This window comes from Lathyrus oleraceus, chromosome 6, assembly GCF_024323335.1.
Source record: "Lathyrus oleraceus cultivar Zhongwan6 chromosome 6, CAAS_Psat_ZW6_1.0, whole genome shotgun sequence".
Classification (NCBI taxonomy): domain Eukaryota; kingdom Viridiplantae; phylum Streptophyta; class Magnoliopsida; order Fabales; family Fabaceae; genus Lathyrus; species Lathyrus oleraceus.
The window spans coordinates 22899770-22910724 of NC_066584.1; positions in this window are offsets into that span (position 1 = coordinate 22899770).

Genomic DNA, 10955 nt, shown 5'->3' on the forward strand with positions numbered 1-10955 from the left:
TAGGCTTTTGTTCGCTTTTTAGCCAGTCCTTTGGATAAATAAAAGTGCGGTGGCGACTCGAAAATCATTGTATGCTTTGCTTATGGTTTAATCGATAAATCATATAGCGACGAATACACCGCTACAGTAAGGTACGGTGTACTTGAGTAGAATACGAAATATGGTAAGGTACCATGGGCTTAAGTGATTTTGGGCATATTATAAGATATGGGCCAAAATACACTTAAGTGGGCTTTTTAGCTTGAAGCCCACACAAGTGGTTCTATAAATAGAACTCTTGTGCAGAAGCATTAATTGCGGTTGCATTATTTTCGTTTTCTCTCTTTCTCTCTCTCACTCAAAGCCTTCATTCGTACCAGCTAGCACTGAGATTGAAGGAACCCGTTCGTGTGGACTGAGTAGAGACGTTGTCATCGTTCAACGTTCGTGATCGTTTCCGTGGATCTGCATCAAAGGTTTTGATTGTCACAAGAGATCTGCACCAAAGGTTTCAATCGTCACACGAGGTAAATATTCTATCACTGATCATGACCATTCGTAAGGATCTCTAAGGAGAAAATTTTTAATTTCCGCTGCGTTTTGGATCGCTATTCTCCTTCATGCAATTGTTACGCCAGCCCCAACCAACCCCCCTAAAAACAAAAAGCATCCACAACTTCGAAAGCACAGGTATTTCACGTCTTAGTGTTTCATGATGTTTTAATAAACCTCTTACGTTTCTCATGACTTAGGTTTTTGAATAAGTGCCTTTTGTTGAAAATAAGGCTTCTGATGGCAACACCCATTCTCACATTTTTTACTACCGTGAAGGCTCCACCATCTACCCCATCCACTCCGGCAAGAAAGAAAAAGAAGATTCCAACCAAGAAACCATCTTCGAAAACTGTTTCTTCGACTGCAAAGATTTTTGTCCTTGACGATCTTAGTGAGATCTTTAAACCCATTGGTCAAGAAGAACCTACTCCAACTTCCCAAAAACACTTAGCTCCTGAGGTATTTGAACATTCTTGTTTCGTAACCTCGTGAATTATTCCTCGACATTGATCCTAACTTCTTTTTGTAGGGAAAAACGGATGATTCAACTCTTGCTGAGGCTAACAGTAACATAAAGGTCGAAATTGAGAATCCAGCTGAGACTTTTATCCTTTTGAGTCCCCAAAAAACTGATGAGTTTCATGGCACGTCGACTGAAGACAATCAAAATCCCGACATGCATCAAATTTAGGATCCTTCAACCGTTGCTGGCGAAGGTAATACAACCGCTACCGGTGGCGAAACCCTTTCAACTGCTACCAGCAATCTGACTGGCGGAGGAAAATCAAATCCCATAGCCTCTGGAAAAATTGCCCCCCTTGTGCAATACAAAAGTTCCAATAGTACTCTTACTTTGGATGAGATTCTCTCTCTGAAACAACAAAAGGTTCCTGTTGAGTACAACGGGTGTGAGGGTGCTAATATCTTCCTCTCACATAACTAACTTTCGAACCCTAAACTGGTTGCGACAACTACGTTTTCATTCTTCAAGGGTTTTATCTAAGTTTCCCTTAAAAAATAAAACTTTGATGGCGACTCTATAGTTATTTCGAGCGTTAGTACGCTCGGGTATTTTTTGCGTTGTGATACCATATTTCTGTTGATCCTTGGTTAACTATAGGACTGATGATATCCATACAATCTATAGCAAAAAGGTCCTATATGACAGTATCTTTCACATCGGTGACACCTCCAAGATGAGTTCTTGTTGCATCTGTTATGAGGATACAGATGTTGAGCAGGATGCTGAGACATATGGTCCTTCATCAGAAACTCAGTTTTCTTCTTAGGATAAACAAACTTCTTAGTGGGAATTTTGATCTTTTTGTTCATAGAACTGTAGTCAAACCCTATAGCCTTCATATTCCTAGACTTCTCCTCAACTTCCAAGATTTTATCTAACACATCAGAATCATTGTTCAATATCTGAACATATTTTCCATGTTTTCAAGCTTAGAATTTAACAAATTTACTTCTCTCCAACCATGCAAGCTTCATCCCACTTGGCATACAAATGTCTTTAAGTTGCGGCTAGTTCTTCTTCTAAGATTTTTTTTATCACTAGATTCACAACCAAATTAATATTTTCTAATGAAAGCCATCACCTTATTAGCCATTTCTCATTCATTTTCATCATCAGAATCAGATCAAGTGATTAACAATCTCTTTTTTTTTTGTTTCTTTAGAAAAGTAGGACATTCAATATTAATATGACCAAACCCTTCACCTTCATAACATTGTGCTCATTTTCCTCTGTTAGGTTTTCCTTCATCTTTTCTCTTGCTCTGGGGACTAACGTCTGACACCTTGTCTTGGACATTCATCCTTCATTTTCTGTCCAGCCTTCTTAAGGATTTATTAAACTTTCTCCCAACAAGATTTATATCATCTGATAGACTTTCTTCACCTTGATCTTCATCTTTTTCAGTGTTAGAAATAAAAGCTATACTTCTGTTCTTCTTTTCAGTACTGTCATTTATAGCCATCTCAAAGGTTTGTAAAGAACCAATGAGTTCATCAATTTTGATGTTGCTGAAATCTTGGGCTTCTTCAATAGTTGTGACCTTCATATCAAACTTTTTAGGTAGATATCTGAGGATTTTTCTAGCCAGCTATTCTTCAGACATCTTCTCTCCTAAGGAAAAAGTAGTGTTGACAATGGCACACAGTCTAATGTTGAAGTCAGAGATGGATTCATCTTCATTCATTCTCAGATTCTCAAACTTTATAGTGAGGACCTGTAACCTTGACATGCGAACCTTGGATGTTCCTTCATGTGCAGTTGTGAGAATCTCACATGCTTCTCTGATTTCAGTACATGTGATAATCAATATAAACATGTTATTATGCACACCGTTGAAAATAACATTCAAGGCCTTGGAGTTTCCAAGAGTTTCATCGTCTTCAACATTAGTCCAATCATCTCCAGGCTTTAAGTTTGATGTTCCATCGTGAGAGGTAATCACATGGTGTTTCCAACCTAAGAGCCTTCCATGTTTTGTTGTCCATGGATTTATGAAAAAAAACATCTTGACTTTCTAATAATCATAGTTGGTGTCATCTAAGACAAATGGTCTATTGACTGATCTTCCATCTTTATTTTTGTCCATTTGAATAGAAAATACTCTCCCTTGAGCTCACCCAAACAGAACAGGATGCTTGCTCTGATGCCAATTAAAATTCTATTCTATGAGGACATATGTTGGACCAGAAGACTAAGCCAATGTGTTCAACATCTTAAACTAGAATTTGATAGATAATAGAAAAATAAAATGATTAAAGTAAATTAATTAAAAAACACCAGAGACTTGGTAATTCAGTTCGGTGCAACGTTACCTACGTCTAGGGGCTTCCAATCCAATAAAGAAAATTTATTCTCAATAGAATTAGTAAAAAGTGTCTTAGATGAACAACCATTGTTCAATGTCCCTCTTCTACCAATGCATTTTTATTTAGGACTCCCCATAAATATGAGACCCCTCTCACTTTATTTCATTCACTAACCCTAGTGATCAATACAATAATCAAAATATTAATTGTTTGAATTATAACTCAACTATCAAACCAAACTCTATGCCTTTAGACATGAATGCAAGCGCTAGAGTGGTGCATAAAAAACAACACAAACAAAGACTCAAAATAGAAATCCTAATACACAAATCTTCAATACTTACACACCCTTCAAACATTAGGTTTAAGTATCCTTAAATAGCAATGCAACTTTTAGGCTTTTCTCCAATGAACATAAGATTTGAGATCATGTGCAGATTTATAGAGGTTTTTCTTTTTATTTGTTTTCCATAAACCTCCAACTAAAGATTTGATTTGTTTTGGTTTAAATTTAAATATCCAATTGAATAGATTTGATCTCATTCAACCTATCAATCAAATCTAACTAACCACGTTGCTAAAAGATGACAATAAATCTCGTTGCATACATCCTGAAAATTCGGTAAGAACAACAACAATATTGGCTTAATGACAAGGGTTAAATGTTGCACATATGTTGGAACATTGTGCCCCACATGTGATCTTTCTTTATCAAAACATCTTGTACATTCTATGTTATTTTGCATAATGGAACCAATCAAAAGGAATAATGCTAATAATCTTATCAGAAGCTTCCCAAAGACGATTACAATTTTTTTAAGTTAGAAATAGAAACTAAATTTTTAGGCAAGATGGACAACATTATTTGACAAAGTGGTTGAAGCTCTTTACTAGTTTAATTAAAATGTGGTAGACAATAAGAAGACTCTACATTGATGATGTCATAATGTAACACATTGTTTTTTTTAAGGAAGCCAATTTTAAATTAGTCTTCTAGTCAAAAGAGAAACCTTTAAAGAAGCCAATTTATTACAAATCAAATCCTGAAAGGGCAAAGGATTCTCTAATCCAACTTCAATAAGCAAATGATAAGTTCTTTCACAGAGAAGACCTTACTATGATCAAGCCTCCAAACCCACATATCTAAAGCATTATCTGAAAGGGTGAACATATGATACATTGACATTAAGCATGCATACTTTGATATTGAGCATGCATGTGCAGATTTTAACATAATTCAACAATTTACGCAGCTTTTGACTTTCTGTCTGTCCAGCCATATGATAGCTACTGTAACATGGTGAGCAGCCGAAAGTGTATATTGTGGTGTATTCTCATTAAGCACTCTGCAAAAGCCAAACAATATATTGTGCATGCATGTTGAATTTTTTTTATAGAAAAATGAGACACAAAAATAAAAAGTCTCATCATAACAACACTTATTTATAAACACAAAAGAGGTGTTTGAAGATTTTTTTTGGTTTTTTGGGGTCAGGTGTGAAAGCAATTGAAAGATTGAGGACAGACAAAGACAAACTAACCTTCTAAATTCTTATTCCATGGTCATTTTCTTTTAGTCTTTCTAACACGTGGCTTAGTATAACATTGATTAAAAATTCAATAAAAAGAATATACAATGAATCTAAAAACTATTTTTTTCTTATAAATAAAATCAAAGAGACACATAAAGTAAGGTATTAGTAGTTGATATATATTTTAGGCTAAAATTTAATGTCATATTTAACTCATGGCTAATTTTGGTGTTTTTTATAAATAATTCAAATACCTCATGCGTGTGCAACTTTCTTACAAGAATTATAACATTAATATTTTAAACGATAGATTTAAATCTAAAATATTTAGTTAAGTTGAAAGAGATTTTAAGAATCTCATCGAAACACTCTTGTATAAGTATATTAATTATTTCTAAAACAGAATGTAACACCTCATCTAAATTTTATTATTCTCCTCATCCTTGATCTAACGATCGTGAAACATATTCATCCCTAAAACTCTTTTTTTTGTTTCTTCTTCTCTCAAAGTCACCTCAACCCTTGTAAAGGAAAATTCCAAATGTAAGTTTTCATCCTCTGTTTTAATTTAAGGTGGATTTCTTTAAGGCTTGGATTTTATAAAATGAATATATTGTTGATTAATAGTGATTTTGTATTGAGTAGGAAAGAATTAGTTCCTCCCGCTTAAAACCCTCTGTTTATGAGGTTTATAATATAAGAAAAAGGGATTAATCAAATGATGGTACTTTATTGTTGTTGAGGGGTGTTTAGTATCAAATTAAAACTAGATTAAGATCCGGTTGTTAATTAATGTATTCATTTTTTTATTGAATTTTAAATATGTTAAAGAATTTATTTTAATAAAATATAATTATTAAATTTATTTTACAATTCTTTGTTTTAAATGGTATGATGAAAATAATACGATATCATTTAATTTTTTAAAGTAGAAAGAAATTAAAATTATTTTAGATATACAATTCTTCGTAATTCATAAAGCTCATTCATAGAAGAACCTTATAGAGAAGAATAATCTCTTGGAGTAAAATAGTTACCCTTCTCAAGAACAAGAACCTTAAGGCCTGAAGTTGCCAGAACAACTGCCTCTTTTTTGTGAATATTGTTTGCGTTTTCATGATTATCAACAACCAATAGCTTCCCATGCAAGGTTCTCGCCATTCTCATTACGCTGCATGCAAACAAACAAGTAAAGTGAATATTCAATCAATCAAAAACACGATAAAAAATAGGACATAAAGAATGTGACATTACTTGAGAGAAGAACACAATGACGCAAAAGATTTTGATAGAAAGAAATGCAATTCTAACAGGTGTGAAGAACCGATGCTTGAACCACTTCTATTTATTTCTCTCAGGAACCTATATATACACACAGCTACACCATTGCAACTGAAACAAAACATACAAACCAATAAACAAACTAGGGTTCAAACATCGAAGGGTAAATGTGAACTACGGTGTCCTCAGCCAAGAAGAGGTACAAAACCTGCATTTGACACATATAACACTTATCTATTTGGGCTCTACGTATACTTTGGTGTTATGTTAATGATCAATAACCAAATATAATATAATGAAAGTTACACCCATTATTTTAAATTGCGGTTCGCAACCGCAATTGCGACCGCAATATTGCTGATGCGGCAGTCTTCGCATCCGCATCAGGCCGCAATTGGAGTGTAATTTGAAGTCACGCGTTCAACCACGTTAGAATTCGCATCAAACAACTTCATCAATGTTGCTTCACATATTTTCATCCTAACTCAAAGTTTGAGAACCCAAAACCTCAATTTAATCTCATTTGTAATGTAAAAGATTAACATCAAGAATTTTTCAATGATGTATTTTAAATATATTTCAATAAAAATTCACGCCGCAATGACCGCAATACACATCGCAGCAACCGCAATGACCGCAATCGCAGCATACACGACCGCAACCGCAATTTAAAACCATCGTTACACCTATCTACCATACGTTTGAACAATACAAAGATTAATATTAATATGCCGAGTGAAAAGTATATCCTATTTTCATCTTTTAATATAATGGATATTTGATACTTTTCTTGTAGAAATTTGAAATCGGATCAATATTTTATTTTATTGTAAGTTGTTTTACTTTTGTTAAAAATATATATATTTAGAGAAGGGAAGGAGAATATTATTATTCCCCAATCCAAATTCAAACTCACTCCATTTGAATTACAAAACTAGACATTCATCATTGCCCCTACACTCATGAAATTCATGATGTTTTATTTTATGAAACTAATCTTCTACAAAAAAAAAATTGATCCGACAAGTTTTTGTATCTTTCATTGTAATGCGTCTGTTGGTTGGTAAATATATTATTGAAACCGTGCCTTTTTAGGTTTATAGAACGTAAGTATATTAAGAAATGAAATTGGTATTAGAAATTTTTATGATGCGTTTCATTCTTCAAATAGTCGGAAATTAGTTTGGAATTAGCTACGAATTAACTATAAATTCTAGTTTTTAAATATAAAAAATAAAAAAAATAAAAAATGGAACAAATTATGGGTTTAGGAAATTCTACTTAAGTTCATAGGAATAAGTATAGTTGATAATTTTCATTTGATCCAAAGAAAGTTATAAGTGTATGAAATAATGTTCAATATGTGATATTGAATTAGTACACTTACAAATTATTGGCCAACATTGTCAATTAGATTTCAATTTAAATGAGAAATCCCAAATAGATTCGCATCTAATTAAGTTGTAATAAGGAGACGTTTTAGAAGGATTCACTTTAGGAATGTCCTTTGAAAGATAAAATGAGTAAGATAATATTAATTGTGTGATATACCATATTACTTGTTTATTGTTTATTTGTGTGTAAGTTTTTTTTTAGGTACAATATTTGTGTGTAAGTTATTCGAAATATGTATTTCTTATTTACCTGACATGTAAATTCTCATAACTTCCTAACAACAACTAGTAAGGAATTTATTGAGATAATCATGTCTCATTCCTTATATTTTTTATTTTTAGATAGGCAGATTGAGAATGGTAGGATGGAGAATATTTGAAGTTTAAAGAACTTTCATGTTTTTTTTTATAATTATGCAACTAGGTTTAAGACTTTATATTAGTTTAATTAGACATAATTTTTTGTAATTTTAAAAGTATCAGTTATTGATTATGTACATCCCAATTAAAATTCTAAATAAATTATTTGGAATGTTATACAAAACAAAGTATATTTAAGAAACATCATCAATCAGTCTTAAGTTATAAAACATCAAGAGATTATATAATAATAAATTTAAAATGCTAAAAGATCAGTAAAAAAAAAATATAGAGTGTATTTTTTCCCCAAAAACTATTTTATGTGGACATCTACGTATTTATACATAAAATATTTATGATTATAGTCTAAATGTGTTTAATTATGTGGCTCTAAAAAAACAATTTTATAACAATTGATTTTGGCTAACATTTTTTATTTTTAAAGTAAATTATTATTTAAAATTGTAAGAAAAAACAAATATTTTCAGAGATTAGGCCTAATTTCAAGAAATAAACTACTACAAGCAATTACTACGTTAAGAATCTTATAAAAAAAATAAGGTGAGATAAAACTTGAATAAAGAAAAAAAATGGAGTGCATACACGATAGAGAAGCTTAATAAAATATGAAAGAAAGTAATTCATACCCGTTTTTAAAGAAGTCTTGCCAAATACAATTTAATAAATTTTTCTACAAAGTAAAACTATCACACAAAAAAATGTTAGAAAAGGCATATGCACAAGTAATATCTAATCTCTATATATGAGAGACCTTGTAATGAAAGTTTCTATGAAATGTTTGGATTAGAAAAAAGTTTGACACAGAAGTATAATCACATTATAGCCAATGTTAAACCATATTTGTCATCAATAAAATGACAACCATCAATTTTTCATAAAGAGAGTTAGAACACCAAAATAACTTTCTATAAATACTAACACAAGTGAAGAGGCCAAAGACCCTTTAAATGTACCATCATTCTTGCATCATCCCTTAATTCATATTTAACTTTAAACTCTACAACATCAATTTCATTCCCCAGGTAGATAACATGTTCAGTCTTCACAACTTTAGTCAGAACATCTGCAAGTTGCTTCTGAGTACGACATTGCACAACTTCTAACGTTCAATTCTGAACCCAAATCCTCAAAAAATGAAACTTCGTGTCAATATACTTGTTTTTTCCATGCAGCACTGGATTTTTGGCAAGGCTTATGACTGATCTGGTGTCAATCATCAGCTTCACATGCTTCTTTTATGATGTACCTTTCAACGATCGAAACTTCCGGTCGGTGATGATTCTCCCTATATCCTTTAAATATCTTCATGTATCGCTCTATATGATACATCAACCTTATATAAATTGGACTACAAAATATGATTTCTCTGACTAGATGAACAAATAGGTGAACCATAATGTCAAAAAATGATGGAGGAAAATACATTTCCAGCTGACACAATATTAATGTAGCCTATTCTTCTAATTCATCTACTTTTTTGAAATCAATAACTTTATTACATATAGAATTGAAGAATAAGCATAGTCTTGTTATAGTTATTTTTACATTTTTTGGAAGGATGCCAAGGATAACCACAGGTAGAAGTTGTTGCATCAAGACATGACAATCATGAGATTTTAAGCCAATTAACTTGAGATCTTTCATTGATACAAGTTTCTTGATGTTCGAAGAGTAACTTTGGGGAACTTTGATACCACGCAAGCACTCACAAAAACTTTTCTTTTTCTTTTTAGATAGAGTGTGACATGCCGGAGGCAGATAAGATATTTTCCTCTATCTTCTGGAGCCAACTATTATCGTATACCCATCTTCACCATATCTAAACGGGAATTCTTATTATCTTTAGTTTGTCCTGAAATATTTAGAAGTGTTCCTATCAAACTATCACACATATTTTTTTCCACATGCATTACATCAAGACAATATCTTACATCGAGTCTAGACCAATATAGGAGATCAAAGAATACCAATATCTTTTTCCAAATATTTCTTTCAACGGGACCATCTTTATTCTTTCCAAAGATAACATTAAGGTGTTCTTGTCATTGATAAACTTCACCGCCAGTTAAAGGTTTATGAGCGCTTTCAAAATCCTGCTCTCCGTTAAAAGTCTTTCGTAATCCATGATAAGGATGATTAGGTTTTAAAAAATTTTGATGCCCAAGGTAAACAGTCTTTTTTCCAAACTCAAGCTGGTGAAAACAGGTATCAAATTCACATATAGGACACGTTTTATATCCTTTGACACTATATCCAACCAAATTACCATATGTAGGAAAGTCGTTGGTTGTACAAAATAACATTGCACATATCTTAAACTTTTCACCAGAATATGCATCATCAACATCAACACCTTTATCCCACAAAAGTTTTAAATCCTCAATTAATGGACTTATATAAACATCTATGTCATTTCCAGGTTATCTTGGTCCATAAATCATCATACTTAACATCATGTACGCACGTTTCATGCAAAACCAAGGAGATAGGTTGTAAATTGTGAGAAGAATAGGCCATGAAGAATTGTTAGTACTCAGATTAATAAAAGGGTTCACTATATCTGTGATAAGTCCAAGCCTATGGTTTCTTGGCTCAAGGCCAAAATCCGGAAACAATGAATCAATTTTTTTCCTTTGCAAAGAATCAGCTATATGGTGAATGTTTCTATCACATTTTCTTTCATCTGCATGCCATCTAATATTCTTTGCGTCATTCCCATTAGCAAAAAATCTCTTTAACCTTAAAATTATTGGCAACTACCATAACACTTTAGTAGGAGGACGCTTCTTACTAACATTGGCATTGTCATCACCATTATTGTTCTTCAACTTGTAGCGAGACTCACCATATTCTGGACATTGATCCAAATTTCATATTATTTTCTGTATAATATGCAATCATTAGGGCATGCATGTATTTTGACATACTCCAAACCCATTGAGCACAATATCTTCTTGGCCTCATAACAACGATTCGAAAAATTATTGTCTTCTGGTAGCATTTG